Source organism: Phyllobates terribilis, unplaced genomic scaffold (assembly GCF_046119375.1).
Source record: "Phyllobates terribilis strain yellow unplaced genomic scaffold, ASM4611937v1 Scaffold_11__3_contigs__length_659146591, whole genome shotgun sequence".
Lineage (NCBI taxonomy): Eukaryota > Metazoa > Chordata > Amphibia > Anura > Dendrobatidae > Phyllobates > Phyllobates terribilis.
Genome location: NW_027362771.1, coordinates 132,469,842 through 132,496,297, shown reverse-complemented (window position 1 = coordinate 132,496,297; position 26,456 = coordinate 132,469,842).

Here is a 26,456-nt window from a genome sequence, read left to right as displayed (position 1 = left end):
ATAACCACACCACAATGCTGAAAAGTCAGTGTTGAAAAAAAAAATGGGGAACAAAACCCTGTCTCCACAACATTCCAAAATACCTGAATCTTTAAAGGATTCATTTAAAGAAATAGCTTACAAGCATTCTATTTACCTAGCATTGTACAAAGATGTGCGTGACACTAATCATGAGCAGGAGAAATAGAATTGAATAGCTCTGAAAATCTGATAAGTACAATCTCATATTCTTTCAGCTACAAAAGAAACAATCATTTGCAACATGATGTCCTGCAAGCTAATGTGACTCAACTGTCAGAAAAGATATAAATCCTCCCATTTTATTCATACAAAATGTAACATTTATTAGCTTATGTGTTACACTAAGAACAGAAGTTGCCCCAAGTTATTTTTAAAATATATGTAAAGCTATGAATGCTTTGATTTATTTAACATCTCACATACATAACTGTACAAGCATAGACTATTTCTGTAAGTGAATGATTTATGTTAAAAAAAGTCCAAGTTTAACGAAATAAACGAAAGGAAAATCATTCCAAAGCTTTTCTTGTTTGATTACCATTGTGCAAAAGTATTAACGCTGCCTGATGACAGTTACAAGCAGCAGGTCAGACAAGGGAGTTTATTAGTTGTTTGTGCTGCTTTCAGCAGAAAGCAATTGATTCTGTTGACAGACAAAGATAAGGACCCTTTAAGCATCACAAGTTAAAAGGGATGTGTAATCATCATATATTGATGAGTTATCCTTAGAATAGGTTGTCAACATCAGATCGATGGAGTCCGACACCCAGCAATGCTACTGATCAGCTGTTATGAGCTTGGGGCTGGCCAGATATAAACATATTGAATGAAGCTGCAAGGCACCTCTCCTATCAGAGAAGCCACTGCCAGGTACTAAATAGCATCTCTTATTGTCTTGAATAAGAGCTGGTCTGCAGTACCTGGCAGCAGCAGCTACATGTTGAAACGAGCTGTGTTTTGCAGTGCTGTTCAATGTACACACAACCGTCCGCCAGAGCTTTCCTGTGGGCTGCCGTGTGTCGGCACTTGATGTGGCCAGATGTACTTAGTGTACATAATCAAAAAACAAAGAAGAAGTATGCACAACCTCAATCATAAGTTAGGGTGCGTCATTATGTACCAAATTTGAGCAGTTACAAAACAAAAGAGAGCAAGAAGGTATAATATTGACATGCGCACACTTCAATATAGTTAATAAAAAATCACAAGCTTTATTTACCTCATTAAAAACATTTTAAAAAAGCATAAATACCTACATCTGAGATCCACAAGTATGATTAGCTACATCAAAATTAATTTGTAGCAAATACATTCATAATATAATATATATTATATTATATTGTCATCATATAATGAAATTTGAATTAATCCTGAATAATATGATGCATGCAGACTGTACATTACCTGCCATCACCGCACTCTAATCAGCATCTGTTTATCCATTCCTCTTACAGGTACGTCACCCAACTTTTCCCATGCTGAATTCCATGCTGTCTTCCCTATACCGTTCTGTTCCAGTTCTCTAATGGTACGTCACCCAACTTTTCCGTCTTGACGCCCATGCAGATTTCTCTATATTTCTCTACCCCTATGTCCCACTGGTATGTGACCCAGCCACCCCCCACTTTCATTTATGGCCTTGTTTACTCTGTCTTGAGCATCCAGCATCTGGTTCAATCTAATCAGCTGATCAAGATGAGAACAGACCACTCCCATCTGCTTCACAGCTCAATGCATTCTGTAGCCCATATATTGAGAACTAGGAGTCTGTGTCAGACTTCAGTCTGTGTCCCTCAGCTTAAGTGTCCATGAGCTGAAGTGTCTGAAATTTGAATTAATCCAGAATTGAACCTGAAGGGAACTGGATACTTTGTCACAGTAAAGAATGTTTGTCTTTGTTTTCACTCTCACCCCTTTAATCCTTCACTTCTTTCAACCACCCCTAATCCCTACACCTAGTAAGGAACTCTTCCTCTCTCCCTCTATTCTCCCCATCCATCTCACCTCCTCCTCAGAGCTATTCCTCAATATACAATCCTTTGTCTCCAAACACAGACAGCCACCTCATGCCCTCTCCTGCTCCCACCTAATAACGCTTTCTCTGCTCCTCCTTACTGCCGGCGACATCTCTCCAAATCCCAGCCCTCCTCACCACATCCCTACAATCACTTCCACCTCCTACCCACGATCTATCCCAAACTCTCGTAACCCTTCTAACCTTATACCCATCCGCCCAGCCCCCGCTAACAGGAGCTCTATGGAACGCTCGCTCAGTCTGCAGTAAACTTTCCTACATTCACGATCTCTTCATCACTAACAAGCTATCCTTCCTCGGCATCACTGAAACCTGGCTCACCCCCTCCGACACAGGCTCTCCTGCTGCACTCTCGTATGGCGGATTCCACCTCTCCCATACCCCCCGCCCCACCGGCAAGCACGGTGGAGGAATAGGTTTCCTCCTCTCAGAAAACTGCTTCTTCACCCATATCCCACTGCCGCCCTCAATTACTCTCCCCTCTTTTGAAGTGCACTGCGTCCGCATCTACTCCCCATCCAACCTCCAACTGGCTGTCATCTACCGCCCCCCAGGATCAACCACCACTTTCTTTGACCACTTCACCACCTGGCTACTTCATTTCTTCTCTGTTGACATCCCCACTATCCTCATGGGCGACTTTAACATCCCCATTGACACTTCCCTCTCAGCTGCCTCTAATCTTCTATCCCTCACTTCCTCCTTTGGTCTTACTCAGTGGTCTTCCACACCCACCCACAAAGACGGCCACACGCTGGACCTCATCTTCACCCGCCTCTATTCCCTATCTACCCTCTCTAACTCACCTCTCCCTCTCTCTGACCACAACCTACTCACATTCTCTTCTCTCTCCTCCCCGGGGCAACAATCCCCACTCCACAAACTTGCATACCCTCGTAGAAATCTCAAACACCTTGACCTACACTCGCTCTCTGAATCCCTCCTCCCTCTTACAGACATTAGTTCCTTACATGATGCAGATGCTGCTGCCACTTTATACAACACCACAACAGCTGCAGCTCTCGATTCGGTCGCCCCCCTCACACATACCAAGGCTCGCACAATCAACAGACAACCGTGGCACACCAGCCTAACTAAAGAACTGCGAAGGGCCTCCAGGGTTGCTGAACGTAGATGGAAAAGGTCCCACTCCCATGAGCACTTCATCGCATTCAAACAGTCCCTCACTACCTTCAAGTCCACACTCACTGCAGCAAAACAAACATACTTTGCATCTGTCATATCCTCCCTGTCTCACAACCCTAAACAACTATTCAGCACCTTCAATTCTCTCCTCCGTCCCCCAGTGCCTCCTCCCACTCCTCTTAGTTCAGCCGAAGACTTTGCCTCATTCTTTAAGCAGAAGATTGACACCATCAGACAAAGTTTTTGCCTAAAGCCCCCACAGCCCCCCCCACACCTACTCAACCCTCCTCCACCAAAACTACATTCTCCACCATTTCTGAAGATCAACTTTCCTCCTTACTCTCCAAATCACACCTCACCACCTGTAAACTTGACCCAATCCCGTCCCACCTCATCCCAAACCTTACCACTATCTTCATCCCAGCCCTAGCCCACCTCTTCAACCTGTCACTAACAACTGGTGTCTTCCCCTCATGCTTCAAACATGCCTCAATCACACCCATCCTCAAAAAGCCCTCCCTTGACCCATCCTTCGTGTCTAGCTATCACTTCTCCCCTATGCCTCAAAACTACTGGAACAACACGTCCATTCTGAACTGTCCTCCCACCTCTCCTCCTGCTCCCTCTTTGACCGCCTACAATCTGGTTTTGGACCGCACCATTCTACTGAAACTGCACTGACTAAAGTCACCAACGACCTACTAACCGCCAAATCTAAGCGACACTACTCTGTCCTCCTCCTCCTAGACCTGTCATCTGCCTTTGACACAGTGGACCATTCCCTCTTACTCCAGACTCTCTCATCTCTCGGCATCACAGACTTGGCCCTATCCTGGATCTCCTCATACCTAACAGACCAGACATTCAGTGTCTCCCACTCACAGACCACCTCCTCATCTCGCCCCCTATCTGTCGGTGTCCCCCAAGGTTCAGTTCTAGGACCCCTGCTCTTCTCCATCTACACCTTAAGCCTGGGACAGCTCATAGAGTCTCATGGCTTTCATTATCACCTCTATGCTGATGACACACAGATCTACCTCTCTGGACCCGATATCACCTCCTTACTAACCAAAATCCCACAATGTCTGTCTGCTATTTCATCCTTCTTCTCTGTGAGATTTCTAAAACTTAACATGGACAAAACAGAATTCATCATCTTTCAGCCATCTCATTCAACCCTCCCAACTGACCTATCTATCAACGTCAATGGCTGCCCACTCTCCCCAGTCCCTCAAGCTCGCTGCCTTGGGGTAACCCTGGACTCGGAACTCTCCTTCAAACCACATATCCAAGCCCTTTCCACTTTCTGCCGACTCCAACTCAAAAATATCTCCCGGATCCGCACCTTCCTAAACCATGAATGTGCAAAAACACTAGTGCACGCCCTCATCATCTCCCACCTTGACTACTGCAACCTCCTGCTCTGTGGCCTCCCCTCTAACACTCTCGCACCCCTCCAATCTATCCTAAACTCTGCTGCTCGACTAATCAACCTGTCCCCCCGCTATTCCCCGGCCTCTCCTCTATGTCAATCTCTTCACTGGCTCCCCATTGCTCAGAGACTCCAGTTCAAAACCCTAACCATGACATACAAAGCCATTCACAACCTGTCTCCTCCATATATCTCCGACCTAGTCTCCCGTTACATACCTGCACGCAACCTCCGATCCTCACAAGATCTCCTGCTCTACTCCCCTCTTATCTCCTCCTCCCACAACCGTATGCAAGATTTCTCCCGTGCTTCCCCCCTACTCTGGAACTCTCTACCCCAACGTATCAGACTCTTGCCTACCGTGGAAACCTTCAAAAGGAACCTGAAGACCCACCTCTTCCGACAAGCCTACAACCTGCAGTAACCACCGCTCCACCATTCCGCTGCACGACCAGCTCTACCCTCACCTACTGTATCCTCACCCATCCCTTGTAGATTGTGAGCCCTCGCGGGCAGGGTCCTCGCTCCTCCTGTACCAGTCGCTGTCACATTGTGTTCAAGATTATGGTAATTGTTCTTGTATTATACCCCTTTTTCACATGTAAAGCGCCATGGAATAAATGGCGCTATAATAATAAATAATAATAATATAAGTATAATAAATACAATTACCATAAGAATATTCCAATAGTAGAAACAAACAACTGAATAATACCATCAATCTGCAATAGCATATATTAAAGTGTTTGTGCACCCAATGCCTCAATTCACAGTTCAATCACATGCATTATTGCACATTCTTAGTAGAAAATACCTATTCAATAATAGCCTATACCGAAGAAAATATTCCTAACCCATGATGACAAAGAAACTATGAAATCACCGCATGTCAAAAGCTATATGCTATTCCAAGGACCACGTGTGGATCAGATGGCGACCCCACATGTATCACAAAACAGCTTCATCAGAGAAGGTATGTGTGAAATACAAAAACCAGAAGGTACATAAGCCCATCTAATCAAAAAGATTTGTTACCGGTGGTGGGGCCGACCTGTAGGGAAAGCAGGAGAGCCCATCTAAAGTAATACTTCTCATTCAGTGCCATAAGGAGCACCTGCGCAGGCGCACTTCACATGGGAAGTGATGTCAGTCCAATCATTGTAACTATGGATGCTGAATGTGAGCGGTGGATATGTTATACGACGCGCTGTCCGCAGTGCGCGTGCGCACTACCTGATAGAGCGCAGCTACCCACAGAGAGATAAAATACAGGGGACACTAGTCAAATGTAAGTATATGATATCAATACGATCTATTCTCAAGACCTACCGTCCGCAGTGCACTTATGCACTACAGCCAAAGTGCTATTATGCACCAAAAGATGTGGTAACTGTGGACACTGGTCCCTAATAAGTATGAGAGATCCATGCAATCTGTAACCTTATATGAGCTGCAATAGGAAGTCTATTAACGGCACCAGGTGGTTCTCCAGAAGGGTGAAAATACACATCCATATGTATATGTGCTTCTCCATATCTGTATATATTCCCATACCATTATAATAAATACCCAGTATATCAAAAATATTATAGAGACAAGTCTTATTATTATGTAAATTCGACTAAATGTCTATTTATAAATCAGGACAAATACAAAAATATACAGTCCATAGGGAAGCCCAAGAACACAAAGAAGCCCATCTAGCACCCATATATTGTATGATCCTATGTGTACATATTCATGTATCAGAATAAATACATACACATATACATCCATCAAACTCATAACCTTTAGTATCTATATTCAATATTCTCCCTAAGTGTTGTTTTATGTTGCAACATAAATCTGAGCGCATGCGCTTATGCAATATATATCCAATTATATATCATACCCAGCATCAATAAGAAGATATTGTGAAGATATACACTCAATTTCATTAAATATATATGACGCGCCCCTGGGCCTGTGTCGCGCTGCGTTGCGCACGCGGGAGCTTACCCGGAGCCGGATCTCTTGAGGGTTGTAGTCTCGTGGCGGTGATCCGGTCCGTGCCCAGGGAGTCAGACTAAGTGGCGCTGTATTAGCGGTAGATGTTGGACGACTACGCCACCCGTTGAGTACAGCTAAGGAGCTGCCGCTGCAGGGCAGACCGCTGAGGCCGGTGGTAGGATTGTGCAGCGTGATAGTATAACCCCCAACGGGAGGGGTATGGCCTCAGGGCAGCCGACGTGGATGATGGGGGTAGCAGGAACCACTCGGAGACGGTACGGTGTAGTTCAGGGTCTTTACTGGTGACAAAGATAGACCCTCCCGGAGTACTGGCTAGCGATTGGGGCCTGGTCAGTCCTTGAGCAGATGGGATCTCCCCTGGCCAGGCGGAGTTGTAGGCCTCCCAAACTAACGATACTCTTCCGGCTACCTTGCTAGAGGCGGGTATAAGTAGCCCACGTCCCTGAGTGTACCGTGTGGTGCTCACCCGTATAGCCGGTGGCTCGGGGCCTTCCAGTAGCTTCCGCTCCACGACGGCGGTGCTGGTCCCACGCGTGTGACCGTGCCTTCGGGTTTCTGGGCCAGAGGACCTGCAATCCCCTGCCGGTCGGTTTCTGCTGCTGGATAGGAGTTAGTCCCCACAGCCTCGGACTCCGGGTCCGGTGATAACTTTCCAGTCAGGGCGAGCTCTGCAGCTGCCAGCCCCTGACTCCTTGTAGTACTGCTCCCACAGAGCTCCTGATGTTCTTTTCCTATATCTGCTTCTCTGTCTCTACTTCTTCTCTACTCACTAACCCTGCCTCAGCCCTAGGTTTATATAGGGGAAGTTCTTCCCCTCCCAGGACTGGGCAGGAGGTGTGGCATGCACAGGATCCCTGACCAAGAGACCTCCCACCTGCTCTCAGACATAACATTGCTTGTTACTGTGGAAACCAGACCCCTGGGGTGCCACATTCCCCCTAGTGAAATTTAGTACTCCGGGACTAAACATATTTTTAGAAAAACATAACAAGGTATAAACAATAATAATAGAATAAGAAAAACACATAAAGATGGTTACGGCGTGTCCGCAACCGGGTGCAGTCTTTGAAGAAAACAAAGGTGTCCATTTCACCAAAACAGGGAGACGTAACCAGGTAGGGGTCTGTCCTGCCCCGAGTCCTTAACAGTCTTTTAGTCCATTCCTGGGTTACGCTCCAACCAATTGTACAAGGATTCCCGGTAAATCCACCAAGGACTCCTAAAAATAACTAGAAACACATAATTATTTACAAGTAACAGACAGGTGACCACAAATAAAACAATTTAAACACTTCAAATCCTCCAACGTGCGGGTAACTGGCCTCTAGTGGCCCTAGTGGACCTACGGAGCTGACTGTCTGGCCCTGAACTACAGGGTGTAGGAGCTATCAAGGATAAACTGGGCAGCTGTCTACGGGCTCTTTGGCTCACTAGGGGTATGGCAGGCTCACTATGAGCAGAGGGTTGATCCTCCTGTTCTGCTTGTGTGGAGTCTGCTGCCTCCTGGACCGGCTGCTCTTCCAGCTCTACCTGTTGCTCCGTAGGCACTTGGGATGCTGGTTGGAGGAACGTGAGGACGGGTACCACAACTGCACCATTGACTTGAGTCCAGGATCGAGGGAAGTCTCCGAGCACAGTACTAACCATATCTTCCCTTTCCTCTACGGGTCGAGGGTCTTCTTGCTCTCCTTCTGGGTTTCGTAGCTGTTCGGGACACTTCTTCAGGTGATCCCGGGATACAATGGCTGTGGTTTCCCCTCTGTCTTTACTGATGGTACAAACCTTTGGGTTGTCGTGGCTTGAGGGCAGTACGGTGTACGGGTCCTTCTCCCACTGGTCGTCCAACTTGTGGAGCCGTCTCTTCCTCTTCAAGACCTGCTCTCCGGGTACCAGGGGAACAGCGGGAGCATACTGGTTGTAATTTTTCTCTTGTCTTTCCCTAGCGAGACAGAGACTTCGCTCCACGCTCTCTTGTACTTTCCGGTACTGCTGCTGCCTCTCTGTGTGCCAGTCTGTTTCCGGTGAAGTGTCCTCGGGTGTCAGGACTCCCATTTCCAGGTCAACAGGTAACTTACCAGGTCTCGCCCTCATTAGGTAAGCCGGGGTACAGTTGGTGGAACCTACCGGGATGTGGTTGTATAGGTCCACCAGATCGGGCAGCTTCTCAGGCCACAGACTGCGTTCTTCCAGGGGCAACGTTTTCAGGAGATCCATTACCACCTGGTTCATTTTCTCACAAAGTCCATTAGTTTGCGGATGATAGGGTGTCGTCCTTATCTTCCGGCAGCCATACAGATTGCAGAATTCTTGGAAGATCTCCGCTTCAAAGGCAGGTCCCTGGTCCGTCAGCACTTGGTCCGGGTATCCGTGTGGACGGCAGAAGTGCTGCTGGTAGGCTCTAGCTGCTGTTTGAGCCGTTAAGTCCTTAACGGGGACGACAACCAAGAACCGGGAGTAATGATCCACAATGGTTAACGCGTAGACGTAGCCACTTCTGCTTGGGGTCAGTTTTACATGATCCAAGGCTACCAGTTCCAACGGCTGCCGGGTGACGATGGACTGCAGGGGAGTCTTCTGGCTGGCACGGTCCTTCCTTCTTAGGTTGCACGGGCCACAGTCTCTGCACCACCTCTCGATGGTTCCCCTCATGCCTACCCAGTGGAACCGCCCACGCAGCAGGAACTCCAGCTTCTTCCATCCGAAGTGTCCAGCCCCGTCGTGGTATGCTTCCATCACCATGGCTGCGTCTCTCCGTGGCACCACTACTTGCCAGATTAGTTCATGCGTCCGGGAGTTAACCATTCTGCGGCACAACTTCCCCTTGTAAAGGAACAGTCGACTCTTCTCAGCCCACAGTTGCTTGGCTTCCTCCGGAGCGTCTGGGTCAAGGCGAGCCTCTGGCCGAGTCAGCATCTCCTTCACCAGCCGGACGGCAGGGTCACTGTCTTGCGTTTCCTCCCAGTTGTAGTGAGGCAAGGGGTTAAACGTAGCGGCTTGCTTACTCCTTACCCGATGGGAATACTGGATAGTCCTATGACGGTGGAACGCGGGGAGTTCGACTTCTTCCAGTCCCTCTGGATCTTCTCCTTCGTCCGGTAGGTTTGGCATCCTGGACAGGGCGTCCGCGTTGGTATTGGAGCGTCCTGCCCGGTATTTGATTGTGAACTCGTAGTTGGACAGACGGGCCATCCATCTCTGCTCTAGGGCACCGAGTCTTGCCGTGTCCAGGTGTGTCAACGGGTTGTTATCCGTGTACACGGTGAACCGGGAAGAAGCGAGGTAGTGCTTAAAGCGTTCGGTGACTGCCCACACCACTGCCAGGAACTCTAGCTTAAATGAGCTGTAATTCTCAGGGTTTCTTTCGGTGGGTCGCAGTTTTCGGCTAGCGTAAGCGATTACTCGTTCTTTCCCCTGCTGGATCTGGGACAGTATGGCTCCTAGCCCCATGTTACTTGCGTCGGTGTAGAGGATAAAGGGCTGGCTGTAATCAGGGTACGCCAGGATTTCATCCCCCGTGAGGGCCATCTTCAGCTGGCGGAAGGACTCTTCTTCTAACTTCTCCCATTTGAAGGGCGGCTTCTGGTTCTTGGCCTTCCGGGACTGGCCTATCAGGAGGTCCTGCATAGGAGCTGCCTTTTTGGTGAAACCGGGGATGAATCTGCGGTAATAGCCTACCAACCCGAGGAACTGCCGCACTTCCTTTACACTGGAGGGACTTGGCCATTCCTTAATTGCGGTGATCTTATCAGGGTCGGGAGCCACTCCATCAGCGCTCACCACGTGTCCCAGGTACTGCACCTTTGGTTTCAGGAGGTGACACTTGGAGGGTTTCACCTTTAGGCCGTAGCTTGCCAGAGCTTCGAACACTTCCGCCAGGTGTTTCAGGTGGTCCTCATACGTCTTGGAATATACGATGACATCGTCCAGGTACAGCAAGACCGTCTCGAAGTTTCTGTGGCCCAGACAGCACTCCATTAATCGTTGGAAGGTTCCTGGTGCGTTGCAGAGTCCGAACGGCATGCAGGTAAACTCGCTAAGTCCCATCGGGGTGGTGAATGCGGTCTTCTCCCGGTCCGCCTCTGCTACAGGAACCTGCCAGTACCCACTAGTGAGATCCAAGGTAGAGAAGAAGTTAGCAGATCTTAAAGCAGCCAAAGACTCCTCTATCCTTGGTAAGGGGTACGCATCCTTGTGTGTGACACGGTTGATTCTCCGGTAATCTACACACATCCTCATGGTGTTGTCTTTCTTTTTGACTAAGACTAGTGGAGCTGCCCAGGGGCTACAGCTATCCCTGATCACCCCAGCCTCCTTCATGTCTCTAAGCATCCCCTTGGCGTGTTGGTAGTGTGCAGGGGGTACGGGTCGATACCTCTCTTTTATGGGAGGATGGTCTCCCGTGGGGATGTGGTGTTCTACCCCCTTGACTCGCCCGAAGTCTAACGGGTGTTTACTAAACACTCTCTCGTACTCTTGAACCACCCGATAGACTCCCTGTTTCTGGTGTGAGGGAGTGGAGTCAGTACCCAAATGTAGTTGCTGACACCAGTCCTCCATTGTTTTCTGAGAGCCGTTACCTTCCTCCGGGGAAGATGGAGGCAAGGGTTCTACGGACTGTATGGAATCTTGATTGATGGTATACAATTTGGCTAGCGTGGCATACCGGGGCAGGTACACTTCCCTCTTCCCGATATTTATTATGCGAACGGGCACCCTCCCATGGCGTATATTGACCACCCCCCGTGCTGTCAAAATGGTGGGCCTACTGTCTGAGTAAACTGGTTCTACCATTGCCTGGTAATCTCTACCTCTCAGACCAATAGCTGCCCGGCACCAAATCATCATTTCACTTTTCGGGGGCATGGCAATAGGGAAAGGGTCACACATTCGCACGCTACCAATCTCACCACCGGAGAGTTCTAGCTGTTGCCGTCGCATCAGTGCCCGGATCTCTTTCTGGAGCACTCGCTGCTGGCCGGAGCTGGCGTTCTTGGCAACCTGCTGTAAAAGGAAAATCACCTCTGCAAGACAATTTTCAATTACATTAGTTCCTAGAGTTATCTTTGGGTGACTCTCGTGTTTGTCAATGTCTACAATGATCAGTGCCTGTGCTGCCAGTTCGACTCTACCGATTTTAATGGTCACCTCTTTAAATCCAATCTGTGGCACGGGCTGACCATTGCTGGCAATGATACTCAAGTCGTCGTCAGGGTAGCGGGTGATATCCGAGTCATTCCAGTACTGCTTGAAGAGCACGTACGGGATGGTGGTGACCTGTGACCCGGTGTCCAGTAGGGCACTCATAGGAATGCCATCCAGTACCACGGGTAAGACTGGACGTCCTCCCACATATTTGTCGCGCCAGTTCGATGGGCCTGGTGATCTTTTTCCTGGAGGTTGGCCCTCTACCCCAGGTTGTGCCAGTTTAAAGGACAGTACCTTGCCATATGTCCGGGTTGATTGCAGCGGCGGCAGATGGGTCGTCCGTCCTCGTTGTATCGGTCGCTGGGTCTTCCTCTGGCCGGTGAGGTCCTCCTTGGTCGACGCCACGGGATGTCCTCCGGTCCGGATGCCAGCTGGATCTTCCCTGGAGTGGAAACCTGTAAAGACTGCACAGTTCGGGTTAGCGCAGCAACGCTTTTAGCTAGCTCTTGGACCTGATGGTGCAGGTCTGGAGCCGGGTCATTGTTCAAAGCCTGCGCATCAGCCCCCACAGGCCCTGCCGACAAGGGCGCCGCCTCCTGGTGGTAAGTGGCAGTGGGGCGTCTGGGGGTCACAACGCCACCTGGTGCCGGTTCTCGAAGCACCCGGATGGCTCTGTCCTAGAACTGTGCAAATCCCAGATGAGGGTCCTGTAAGGCCATTGCCCGCAACTGGGTTCGGTGGGCATTGCAATATAAACCCTCTATAAATTGTTCAGTCAACAGCCTGTCCTCGTCTCCCACACCGTCAGGGTCGGTCTGCTTAATGGCTCTCAGGGCCTCTTGTAGGTTCAGGGCATAGTCCCTTATACTCTCATGTGCCCGCTGTTTGCACCCGTAGAATCTAAGCTTGATCTCGGCTGAGGTGCGGGTATCAAAGGTGTCCCTCAGCCGGGTTAGTATCCCCGCGACAGTCCTCCCCCCAGGTGGCCAGGACTTTACCTCCCTTTGGGCTGCCCCGGTTAATTGGGCCACCAGGATGCTCACTTTTTGCTCCTCTGTGAGGGGGTACACCTGGAAGAGGCTATTCAGCTTTTCTCTAAAGTCATGCAGGGTATGTGACTCCCCTGAGTACTGGGGTTGCCAGGCTGCCCCCGGGATATAGGGCATGGTGAAAGGCATGACCGCAACAGCGGTGGCGCTGGCGGGGGTTGAAGCGGTGAAGCTCTCCTCCGTATCCGACATCCTTCTCCCCCCTAGTGGACCGTGGCCTACCTTGCGATGATCCTCTTCCGTAGGCCGCGGCTCCGCAGTGGATCGTCAGGGTTGAGGACCTTCCGTCGCGCTCCTGTGACGTCGGCGTCTGCTGGGCTCCTTCCAGGACCTTACGCAACGTCCGGATGTGAGGCGGGGCTTCAGTTCTCGCGCGCTTTCGGAGTCCACGCCCCTCTTCTTCCCGCGCGGCGTCTTCAAGATGGCGTCCAACGGCGGGAAAACTCCACGGAAGGCGGGAAGAAGGCTGAAAATGGCGCCAGATGGCGGGAATCTTCACCGATGGTGGGAAGATGGCGGGAATCTTCACCGATGGTGGGAAGATGGCGCCGGATGGCGGGAATCTTCACCGATGGTAAGTTTAAAAGTCTCTTTTTTTTTTTTTCCAGGCACGCAGTACCCGGTGGTTGCGGGCACGGAATCCTGCCGACTACGCCAAAAGTTGACGCGCCCCTGGGCCAGTGTCGCGCTGCGTTGCGCACGCGGGAGCTTACCCGGAGCCGGATCTCTTGAGGGTTGTAGTCTCGTGGCGGTGATCCGGTCCGTGCCCAGGGAGTCAGACTAAGTGGCGCTGTATTAGCGGTAGATGTTGGACGACTACGCCACCCGTTGAGTACAGCTAAGGAGCTGCCGCTGCAGGGCAGACCGCTGAGGCCGGTGGTAGGATTGTGCAGCATGATAGTATAACCCCCAACGGGAGGGGTATGGCCTCAGGGCAGCCGACGTGGAAGATGGGGGTAGCAGGAACCACTCGGAGACGGTACGGTGTAGTTCAGGGTCTTTACTGGTGACAAAGATAGACCCTCCCGGAGTACTGGCTAGCGATTGGGGCCTGGTCAGTCCTTGAGCAGATGGGATCTCCCCTGGCCAGGCGGAGTTGTAGGCCTCCCAAACTAACGATACTCTTCCGGCTACCTTGCTAGAGGCGGGTATAAGTAGCCCACGTCCCTGAGTGTACCGTGTGGTGCTCACCCGTATGGCCGGTGGCTCGGGGCCTTCTAGTAGCTTCCGCTCCACGACGGCGGTGCTGGTCCCACGCGTGTGACCGTGCCTTCGGGTTTCTGGGCCAGAGGACCTGCAATCCCCTGCCGGTCGGTTTCTGCTGCTGGATAGGAGTTAGTCCCCACAGCCTCGGACTCCGGGTCCGGTGATAACTTTCCAGTCAGGGCGAGCTCTGCAGCTGCCAGCCCCTGACTCCTTGTAGTACTGCTCCCACAGAGCTCCTGATGTTCTTTTCCTATATCTGCTTCTCTGTCTCTACTTCTTCTCTACTCACTAACCCTGCCTCAGCCCTAGGTTTATATAGGGGAAGTTCTTCCCCTCCCAGGACTGGGCAGGAGGTGTGGCATGCACAGGATCCCTGACCAAGAGACCTCCCACCTGCTCTCAGACATAACATTGCTTGTTACTGTGGAAACCAGACCCCTGGGGTGCCACATATAGATCTAAACATCAAGTAGCCCAAAGCATCCATCATAATCAGAAGGACCAAAAAAAGCCTAAATATCATTTAATTTACATGACATGTCCTTTATTTCCCAATAGACAGATAGAGTCCACATTTAAATCAATATTTATTATTTTCTTCCCAATGATCCTATTCCTAATCCATCCAACATCTTCTTTATGTCTTCAATGAGTCAGCAAGCCCTAAAGTCCCAGCTAATGAGACTAGACTCCGAAGGAATTCTCCAGACGACCATCCATTTCTATAGACTTGTCATAGATGATTTAACTTCAAAGGAACATACAAATCCGGTAAGTATGAAAGCATGCTTCTCCAAAAGATCGAGAAACCCCTAAAGATAAAAAACAAACATCATGATCTTCAATTCTGAAATATACTTTGGATAAGAAATTCGTTGTTATTAGATTCATCCCAGGAAGCCAGTGTATAATAATTTCTCATTCAAACCTTCCGGCAATTTCGATTTCAAAGAGAAATTCCATCTTGACTCCATCTGCAATAGACGCCTCCGAAGGCTACCTAATGTTGTTACTTAAGATCTGGAGACCTATAACTCTAATGCCATCTGGCTTACCTTGGTGATGCATCAAGAAATGCGAGGCCCTGAAGTCATACTTTTCCCCTTTTCTTGGTCAGTGTGCGCCAGTTGTATTGTGGAGATGTGCTTCTGCACCCGTTTCCTGAGCTCTTGCGATGTTTGACCAACATAGATTTTGTTGCATCTGCAAATGATAGCATACAGTGGGGAAAAAAAGTATTTAGTCAGCCAGTGGGAGAACTTAAAAAGATGAGAGACGCCTGTAATTGACATCATAGGTAGACCTCAACTATGAGAGACAAAATAAGAAAACAAATCCTGAAAATCACATTGTCTGATTTGGAAAGAAATTTTGGAAAGAATTTTTTTTCAAGTTTTGGTGGAAAATAAGTATTTGGTCAATTACAAACAAGCAAGATTTTTGGCTCTCACAGACCTGTAACTTCTTTAAGATGCTCCTCTGTCCTCCACTCATTAACTGTAGTACTGACACCTGCTTGAACTTGTTATCAGTATAAAAGACACCTGTCCGTAACCTCAAACAGTCACACTCCAAACTCCTCTATGGTGAAGACCAAAGAGCTGTCGAAGGACACCAGAAACAAAATTGTAGCCCTGCACCAAGCTGGGAAGACTGAATCTGCAATAGGCAAGCAGCTTGGTGTGAAGAAATCAACTGTGGGAGCAATAATTAGAAAATGGAAGACATACAAGACCACTAATAATCTCCCTTGATCTGGGGCTCCACACAAGATCTCACCCCGTGGTGTCAAAATGATCTCCAGAACAGTGAGCAAAAATCCCAGAACCTCAAAGGGGGACCTAGTGAATGACCTGCTGAGAGCTGGGATTAACGTTACACAGGCTACCATCAGTAACACACTACGCCGCCAGGGACTCAGATCCTGCAGTGCCAGACGTGTTCCCCCGCTTAAGCCATTACATGTCCGGGCCCGTCTGAAGTTTGCTAGAGAGCATTTGGATTGCCAGAAGAGTATTGGGAGAATGTCATATGGTCAGATGAAACCAAAGTAGAACCATTAGGTAGAAACACAGCTCGTCGTGTTTGGAAGAGAAAGAATGCTGAGTTGCATCCAAAGAACACCATACCTCTGTGACGCATGGGGGTGGCAACATCATGCTTTGGGGCTGTTTCTCTGTCAAGGGACAAGGACGACTGATCCGTGTACATGAAAGAATGAATGGGGCCATGTATCATGAGATTTTGAGTGCAAACCTCCTTCCATCAGCAAGGGCATTGAAGATGAAACATGCCTGGGTCTTTCAGCATGACAATGATCCCAAGCACACTGCCAGGGCAACGAAGGCGTGCCTTCGTAAGAAGCATTTCAATGTCCTAGCCAGTCTCCATATCTAAACCCTATAGAAAACCTTTGGAGGGAGTTAAAAGTCCGTGTTGCCCAGCGACAGCCCCAAAACATCACTGCTCTAGAGGAGATCTGCATGGAGGAATGGGCCAACATACCAGCAACAGTGTGTGCCAACCTTGTGAAGACTTACAGAAAACGTTTGACCTCTGTCATTGCCAACAAAGGATATATAACAAAGTATTGAGATGAACTTTTGTAATTGACCAAATACTTATTTTCCACCAAAGTTTGAAAAAAAAATATTTCCAAATCAGACAATGTGATTTTCAGGATTTGCTTTCTAATTTTGTCTCTCATAGTTGAGGTCTACCTATGATGTCAATTACAGGCCGCTCTCATCTTTTTAAGAGGGAGAACTTGCACAATTGGTGGCAGACTAAATACTTTTTTTCCCCACTGTATATCACGTTTTTAGATTTACAATTAATGAAGCCACATAAGAAGTGCTGCTGATTGTCTGATAGGTTGATAAAACTGTCCCGCGTAGGAGGCACGTATTAACACACATTACAATTGCCACAATGGAATGAACCCTTCAATCTTATCCCACGTTGTAACCTATAGGTGGGTCTCATAAAATGGCTTCTGGTCAAACGATCATTAAGATTGGGGGCTCTCTTAGCAGTCAAGAGTGGGCGATCTCCAATAAACATTCCTGTATGAGAATCGATCTTTAATATGCCCCAATGCTTCCCGAGGATGCTCCTTACCTCATCCCATTGGTTGTTATAAAGAAATATAAGATTTATATATATAAATATAGACCCATCCTATATCCGTTGTCTTGATGTCAGAAGCGAACTCTGTGTATTCTTGTTGGCTTTTTGAAAGGTTGTGGATAAAATTCTCCTCAGATAGCCACGTTGTCTTAAGCGATCCATCAGTTGTCTTGCTTGTTCGTTGAAATCCTCATCTTTGGTACAACTACATCTCGTCCATAAATATTGGTCGGTAGAAACACCTTTTCGAGTTTGAAGAGGATGGAAACTAGAAAATTGAAGAAGTCCATTAGTTGCAGTAGGTTTACGAAAAACTTTGGTACGTATGGCTCCATCCTCCACAAATACTTCTAGATCCAGAAATGAAACTGAGATTGCAGAAACAGTATGTGTCAAAAAATATGATGATTGTTGTCATTTAAGGAGGATATAAAGTTGGTACATTCCCCCTCCCTGCCTGTCCAGATGAAAAATATGTTGTCTATATAACGAGACCAATGGGTCACATTCTCCTAGAAGGCACGGAGGGGGTAGACCATGGTTACTTACCACCACCCTAACCTGTACTTAGTGTACATAGCCTGAAACACCACCGTTCATATTGAAGTGAATAGAATAATGTGAGCTACAGTACCCAAGAACGACCATCACACTGTGTATGGAACTGTGCTGTCCTTTTTACATTATGTACAATAAGCTGTTGTGTGAGCTGCATCATGGGAGAACCAGGTGTGCCAGGTGTGAAACTCCTACTGATATGATATAGGTATAAAACATTTAAGTCCTGGGCAATCCCCTTTAAGTGTATTATAGGGCTTAAAATCTGGCCAGCTCTGTTAGATGAAGTGTTTAATTTACAGAGTGGTAATAAGGACAACTATCCAAGGACTAAATCTCTAGGAGCACCTGAGAGTGATCACTCCACTTCACTGTCAGTATTCTGGAAATTGCTCAACTAAAAGCAGCTGCACAGTTCTTTATCTCCTGTTCTGTGCCAATCTACTCTCTATTGTGGTAGTGTATGTGTGGCATTTTTATTTCTGCACTGAATGGCAGTATTTTTGGGCACTGTTGAAATGGTTATGAGGGATCTATATGGTATAATTATTTGGATACTGCACTGACATATTACTTAGTATCTATGGAGCTATAATTGTATACTCAGAAGCTTTCTAAGATATAAGAAAAATCTGGGAAAAAGGACCCTACTATCTTTTCGAAATATCTCAGCTGTGCTGACACTTTTATGGAAAAAGGTAACTAACAACATCTTTAAAGGGATCACATCTCTGTTTTTTTTTTATTGTTGTGTCAGTGATGACACCCCAAAATAATCAGTTATCCTTGAGACATGCCATTAACGTTGGTTTTAGCTGAAGTGATAGTGCACTTAAAGTAAAATTAGGTAGACAGATGTATAAAAGACGGGTAAGAGCTTTGGTATGACATTTTGGAGATAAGCAGTATTGTAAAGACAATGTAGCAACAAAGGAAAAAGTAACTGAACTCTCCCAAATAATTATCTAGTGCTCTACTTATTATTCTTCAAAACACCAAAGTGTTTTCGATATCCGCAGTTCTATTCTTCCATTCAGGCCAATGTTCTTTAATAAACAGCATAGTTTATCAAGCTGTGTTCTATCAAACATCTGCAGGAAGTCTCCTAATCTCCCGCCTTTCAGACAGCTCATTGCAGTCATGGAAGAATAAAATGGAGAACACATATTGCTGTTGTATTTATTGTTGTAAATTATGCACTTTTTTATACTGATTATCACATTTTCTTTCCAATTCTTCTTTCTATTCTTATTAGTAATATTCAACCGAAAAGAAACTGTTTCCATGGAAACAATCCAACCAGCTAAGAGTTTGTTTCCTTATTTTCCTCCTTCTTGTGAATATTGATAATTTCACAGCAATAGAAAAGCAATTTTCTTGTAAGCAACAAAACAACATATATTCCTGAAAGCCAAACAATAGATGTAAAAATTATTTTTTTATATATATATAATGAAGAACTACATAATATTTCCTATGTTTTTTAAGTACTTCCTATATTTTTTTATTTTACAACTTGATCATTGGCTCTCTGCATCAAACCGCACATGAAGATGATACATTTAACCTAAGTATATCTTGGCTGTAAACTACCTCATGGCACTGCACCTATGCATTCCCTCAAAAAGGATTTTTTTTATTATGCTTGATTTTTTTTTGTCACGGCAGTAATCTGATACAAAGTATATCCTGCACTCAGAGTATTACATAGGTGTTACTTTTGGCTCATCTCACTACATCTGCATTATTCTTCCTTGTCAATTAGAATGCCAACATACTATGTGATTTACATGCTCGTTGGGTTGGGTTAGAATTCATTACACGGGATTTATTAACTGGTAGGTCATGTCACTATTTAATGAACAAGTGTTTTTTTGTGTTTTCAGAAATATAAAATGTGAACAGATAATGCAGACCATTCCAGTCTGCCTAAACATATAATGTATGTTACATCTGTTTCACACGCCATTTATTAAGGGCTTCAGTAACACTATTTTTCCCGTGAATTTAATGTATTTCTGAAAAGCAGCAAAAAGATGGTGATACTTAATGTGCAAATTGATATTAACAGATTTAACAATTTTTTAGCATGTATTAGTTCTGACAATATACTAAAAGCTAAATCTAATTATTGTTTGCTATACTATTAAAGAGTGCCTCCAAGTCAATTTTTATTCTTGGCTAAATAAAAATTTTTGGTCAATATATAACTGGACACCTGAAGAAGAGACATTGTGGAACAAAACACAAAAAACAAAAACTGACCAGCACCTCTGAACAGAATAAAGCAGGCATGAACAGGTGCAAGCTGCCATGACTGCACAATATGCAAACAAAAGCATAGCGCAGCGATCTGTAAGCGCTCAGATGGATGCAAAAAATCAAATAAAAAAAATACAAGTTGCAAAAATCGGATTCTTCAGGTGCTTGACAAGCAAAATAAGAGAAAACTAGATGACCTTCTAAGAAGACCTCGACAATAGACTGAAATGTTATTATTTGATTTCCGTAAAGCACCTTATACAAACAAAAGAATACCACAGCACTCTGTAAGCACTAAGATGTATGCAAACATTGAATATATGAAATTTGAACTGCATTACCAGTATATTGAATATACTTGAAGGTACATAGCGTATAAATTGGCCAATGCATAAGAGCCCACCTTTCTTTGATGGGACTTTGATTGTGCAGTCATTGCAGCTTGCACCTGTTCACATTTGCTTTATTCTGTTCAGAGGTGCTGGTCATTTTTTTTGTTTTTTTGTAGTGTACTATTGTAGGTTTTGACTGCCTCCTTTTCTGACTGAGCACTCCTGCCATCAGCCTAAGGCCCCTTTTTAACCCTCTTCACAACCTTTTCCGTTTTTGCGTTTTCTTTTTTTTGCTCCCCTTCTTCCCAGAGCCATAACTTTTTTTTTCCCTCAATATGACCATGTGAGGGCTTGTTTTTGGCGGGACAAGTTGTACTTTTGAACTGCACCACTGATTTTACCATATCGTGTACTGGAAAACAGGAAAAAATTCCAAGTGCGGTGAAATTGCAAAAAAAGTGCAATTCCACAATTTATTTATTTTTTTTACCATGTTCACTAAATGCTAAAACAGACCTGCCATCATGATTCTCCATGTCATCATGAGTACACAGATACCAAATATATATACGTTCTTTTTTATTTAAGTGGTAAAAAAAAAAATTCAAACTTTGTGTAAAAAAAAATGGCGCCATTTTTCCGAGACCCGGAGCATCTCCATTTTTCAGGATCTGGGGCTCGGTGATGGCTTTTTTTTTTGCAAGCTGAGCTGATGATTTTATTGATACCATTTTGGTAGATACGATATTTTGATTGCCTTTTATTGCATTTTATTGCAATGTTGTGGCAACCAAAAAAATGTAATTCTGGAGTTTTGACTTTTTTTCTCGTTTTTTTCTTGTTATGCCGTTTACCAATCGAGTTTATTTAGTATATATTTTGATAGATCGGGCGTTACTGAGCGCAGAGATACCAAATATGTGTATTTTTTATTTTTTTTTATTGTTTTATTTTGAATGGGGCAAAAGGGGGGAGATTTGAAATATTTTTGAAATGTTTTTTAAAACATTTTTTTCTACTTTTTACTTGCTTCAATAGTCCCCTTAGGTGACTTGAAGCTGCGATTATCCAATCGCTTGTGCTACATATTGCAGGGCTTAAGCCCTGCTATGTGTTATTGCAGTTCTCCTATGAACGCTGGCTCATGGTCGGGATTCATAGGAGATCTGCAAAGACAAGCACCGGGGTCATGATGACTGTCATGCCAACACATCAGTGCCCTGCGATCATGTGACATGGGTGTCGATGGGCAGGGTTTGTGATGCGCATCCGGTTTGGGCGAGTTGAGTGTCGCTGTCAGAGATTGACAGTGGCATTTAACATGTTAACAGCCCTGGGTGATTCATAATTCCATCCGCGGCTCTTAGGGGCACTTGACAGCTGACCAAATCAGCTGTCATGTGCTAGGAAAAATGTGGGCTTAGCACCGGAGCCCGCATCAAAGGGAGGGACACGACCTACGACGTACCTATACGTCATAGTTCGTGAAGGGGTTAATTAGTGCTGGATCCTACCTGCCCTTTAAATTTGTAAACTTATAGCCTGAGAGGGACATGATATTAGATTTAGGGTTACATCAAAGAAAGGCATGCCTTGATACAGCTGGTGGGCTCTCATGAATTCATTTTTATAAGTATATTGTATATAGCAGTAATGTAGTTCAAATTTCATATATTCAATGTTTGCAAATGTAGCACCCTGAGGATTCGGCTGCTACAGGGGTATTGCACCTCAACCCAGAGGTGTGATATTCCACTCCCGAGTAAGGAAGGAGTGTGGAACTGAGCTCGGTAGGCTGCATGCACTACACACATCCCATTTCCGAGGAGCAGACCGACGGTACTCCCACTTAGAAATGTGCAGGTACGACCGAGTCTGTTCCTGGCTGGAGTGGGAGGGGGGTGGTACATCCCAAGTAGTGTAGGGGCAGATAGGGGGAGCAGCCTGGGTAAAGTTAGGAGCTCATTGGGTGCTGGCCACCTGAGCTCACACATAGAGGGTGTATATAAGGTGGGCACCAACTAAGAACAGGGTCAGTTGCAGAGAGAAAGTCAGCGAGCAGAGGAGAAGAGAGACCCAGAGTGAGAGAGGAGAAAGAGAGACCCAGAGGGGGAAACAGAAGAAGAGGACTCTAAGAACCTAAATTAAATCCCCGGGTGAAGAGTCGGCACAGGGTACCGGAACCCAAGCTGGTGGGGGCAAAAACACACCCCAGCCAGAGACCGGAGGCCGTGGGCAGCGTCTGCCACGGCCACCCACCACATCCACCACGAAGGCATACCACGTGGAGGGTCAGGGAACCCAAGGCCAAGGGTCTCCCAACAGAAGGCCCGAGGGAGCTGGACCTGGGTGGATCAATAGTGGGGACGGCCAGAGAAAGGACAGAAGGAGAGCTCAGGGTCACGCTCCGGACTTATTTGGGGGTTGGCTGGATCCAGAACCTGGTGGACGCAGCACGGCTCGGGAGGTTACTCGAAGCTGGAGTGACCGGAACATCAGCAGTGAGTAAACATCCTAAACTGCATAACCCGACTCTGTCTCTGATTGCCGTCTACACTGCATCACCACAACCCCCATCCTCTGCACCTGATCCCCCTGAGGCTATACCCCTCCCGTTGGGGGTTATCCTATCAAGCTGCACCAACACCACCAGCCTCAGCGGACCCTGCTGCAGCGGCGGCCACAGTGACCGCAACACAACGGGTGGCGTAGTCGACATTAAGAACTTAGTAACATCTGTAGGACTGCCACATACAACTGAGTTTGACACCCTGGGCACGGACCGGGTCACAGCCACTCGGAAGACTACAACCCCCATCTGATCCGGCTCCGGGTATTCCCCTGAAAGAAAGGAATATGTCCCAGGGGGTGCGTCAACTTTGGCGTAGTCGGCAGGATTACGTGCCCGCAACACCCGGGTACTGCGTGCCTGAAGAAAAGAACAAGTTTACCTCAAAAAGAAGTCTCCTGCCGGTTCCGGAGGGTCCCCGCCATCGGACCCCATCACCAGTCGATTCCAGCCGGTTGTCCGCCATTAACAGCGTTTTCCCGCCATCTGCAGAGTTTCCCGCCACTGGGAAGCGATTCCCGCCATTTCCAAAGGTTTCCCGCCTTGGAAGAGCGGACGCCATTATGGGCGTGCCAGAGGGTGGCGAGAGGCCACCTCCCATTGTGGGCCAGGACCGAAAATGGCGCCAAAAGTGGAAACCGCCCCCACCAACAGAGAATGTGATGCTGGAGGTGTCGGTCAGCGTGAAAGAACCGCCCCTGGAGCTGACAGTCACCAAGTGGCCGCGGGACCGCCCTCGAAGTGGGAGGAGACGAAAGAAAAGAACGAAGATGGGTGCCGCCTGGAGCAGTCTAGAGCGAGCGCACCCGGAGGCAAGAAGCCTGGAGAAGAGTAGCGGAGGAGCTCACCCGGAGATGGCGAGAGAGCAGAGCAGCACCGGCCCGCTGGCCAGGAGCCTGCTGGAAGAGGAGCAGAGCAGCACCGACCCGTTGGTCAGGAGCCTGCTGGAAACCACGACCCCACTAGGCCTAGTGGAGGTCCTTGCACAGCTCCCCCGAGACCGGGAGTGTGCACAGACTGCCCTGGAGGGCCTCGCACGGAGGATGGCCCGGGTACAGCGAGAGACATTGGCGGAGTGGAGCCGAGAGATGGCCCAGCAAACCAAGACCCGGAGCACGCCAGCCAAGATGAGGAGACAGACCGCCTCTGAGGATGGCGCGGGAGGACCCAAGGCCGGAGACGGCGCCGAGAAGGGAGCCGAACGCATGGAGGCAGGTAAAGGGGACGTCTATACCCCAAACCGGGACACCGCTTACCTGCCCCAGCTCCCCGTCGCAGAGCCCGAAAGTCCCCCTGCTGTGCCCGAAAACGCCATGTCACCGACGCAGACTAGGCCCCAACCGGAAGCCGCCGCCGCGACCCCTGTGACGCCATGCGTAACGACCCCGAGCGTGGCAAAACAGGAAGCAACACCAGCCTGGTCGCAGGGCCTAGAATTCCCGGGCGTCGCATCACCAACAGCGCCCAATACCTCCGCGGAGCCTCCGGCCTGGCCGCAAGGCCAGGTAGCCCAGGGCGCCGCCGTCCTAACGGTGCCCTTCACCTTCCAGGTGCCCCAGGCCTGGCCGCAAGGCCTGGGCAACCCGGGCGCCACCACCACCGCGCCCGCACCCGTAAAACCAAGGGTGCCGCGTCTGGGAGAGGACTTGTTTGCCCAGCACACGTGGCCGGACGGGCAGCCTTTCATCTGGCCCCAGAAATATTATGAACTGGAGCACCAGAGGAGAGTTGGGGCCATGTGTGCACCCCTGATTCCGGCTCCGAAGCCCGTGATAAGGATCTCGCCCCCGCTTGAAGAGACCCAATTTGAGTGGGACCCCACCGGAGAAGACCTAATGGGGTTCACTCAAGAAACCAGGGCAGCTGCAGCGGAGCGTGCTGAGTGCTGCCGACAGCAGCTCGAGGAGTTTGCGAGGGAGCGGAGAGAGAGGCGGGTCCGGGAACAACAGGCCCAAATAAGGAGCGCCGAGCAGAAGAGCCGAACCAGGAGGGACCCCCGTGCAGCGCACAGTCCCCGCACCACCGGGACTGTAATTAAGTTCAACATGCAGCATGGGTGGGGCTTCATCAGAGACCACAACACCCCCGGCGACGTCTTTGTCACGCGCAGAGATGTGGAGTCCCATCTGCCGGAGGGGCACAGAGGTCGTGACCTTTATATCGGGGACGAGGTCACCTTTACCCGGCACAAGTGTGCCAAAGGACCTTACGCCCTCCATGTGCATCGCCTGACAGAGGAGGAGCTGCGATGTGAGGAGGAAGAGCAAGAGGATCCGGACGGGTCTGAAGCTGAGATCCCCAAAGAAGGAGCAGGAGGAAGACGTTGTTGAGTACAGCAGAGCAGGTGCTGTAAATAGTTACCTGACAGGGGTATAAAGAAACTGTTATTGCTAATATAGTCCCCGTTGGGACCAGCTGAGTGAACTGTTCACCCGTTTACCCTTAATCCCACAGGCTGAGGACTGTGAGCAGCCATTCCCTTTCCCTCCTTAACTGGCCGAGGACTGAGAGCGGCCATACCCTTGTATATAGTTGCGCGTCCTAAAGCGCCCCCTACTGGTTTTACTGTTAAATCATCTTAAAGAAAGGAACTGTTGCACTTTGCCCGGTCAACAGTTGCCCAGTGACCGGAGGAGGAACAGGAGACGACGAGAATGTTTAATGCTGCTAATTTATATAAAGTTTTATATGTTTTATATGTTTATATAAAAATTTTTGTATGTTTTGTGATGTTTTTGTCTTACAGCCCGAGGACGTGCTGTGATTTACCAGGGGGGAATGTAGCACCCTGAGGATTCGGCTGCTACAGGGGTATTGCACCTCAACCCAGAGGTGTGATATTCCACTCCCGAGTAAGGAAGGAGTGTGGAACTGAGCTCGGTAGGCTGCATGCACTACACACATCCCATTTCCGAGGAGCAGACCGACGGTACTCCCACTTAGAAATGTGCAGGTACGACCGAGTCTGTTCCTGGCTGGAGTGGGAGGGGGGTGGTACATCCCAAGTAGTGTAGGGGCAGATAGGGGGAGCAGCCTGGGTAAAGTTAGGAGCTCATTGGGTGCTGGCCACCTGAGCTCACACATAGAGGGTGTATATAAGGTGGGCACCAACTAAGAACAGGGTCAGTTGCAGAGAGAAAGTCAGCGAGCAGAGGAGAAGAGAGACCCAGAGTGAGAGAGGAGAAAGAGAGACCCAGAGGGGGAAACAGAAGAAGAGGACTCTAAGAACCTAAATTAAATCCCCGGGTGAAGAGTCGGCACAGGGTACCGGAACCCAAGCTGGTGGGGGCAAAAACACACCCCAGCCAGAGACCGGAGGCCGTGGGCAGCGTCTGCCACGGCCACCCACCACATCCACCACGAAGGCATACCACGTGGAGGGTCAGGGAACCCAAGGCCAAGGGTCTCCCAACAGAAGGCCCGAGGGAGCTGGACCTGGGTGGATCAATAGTGGGGACGGCCAGAGAAAGGACAGAAGGAGAGCTCAGGGTCACGCTCCGGACTTATTTGGGGGTTGGCTGGATCCAGAACCTGGTGGACGCAGCACGGCTCGGGAGGTCAC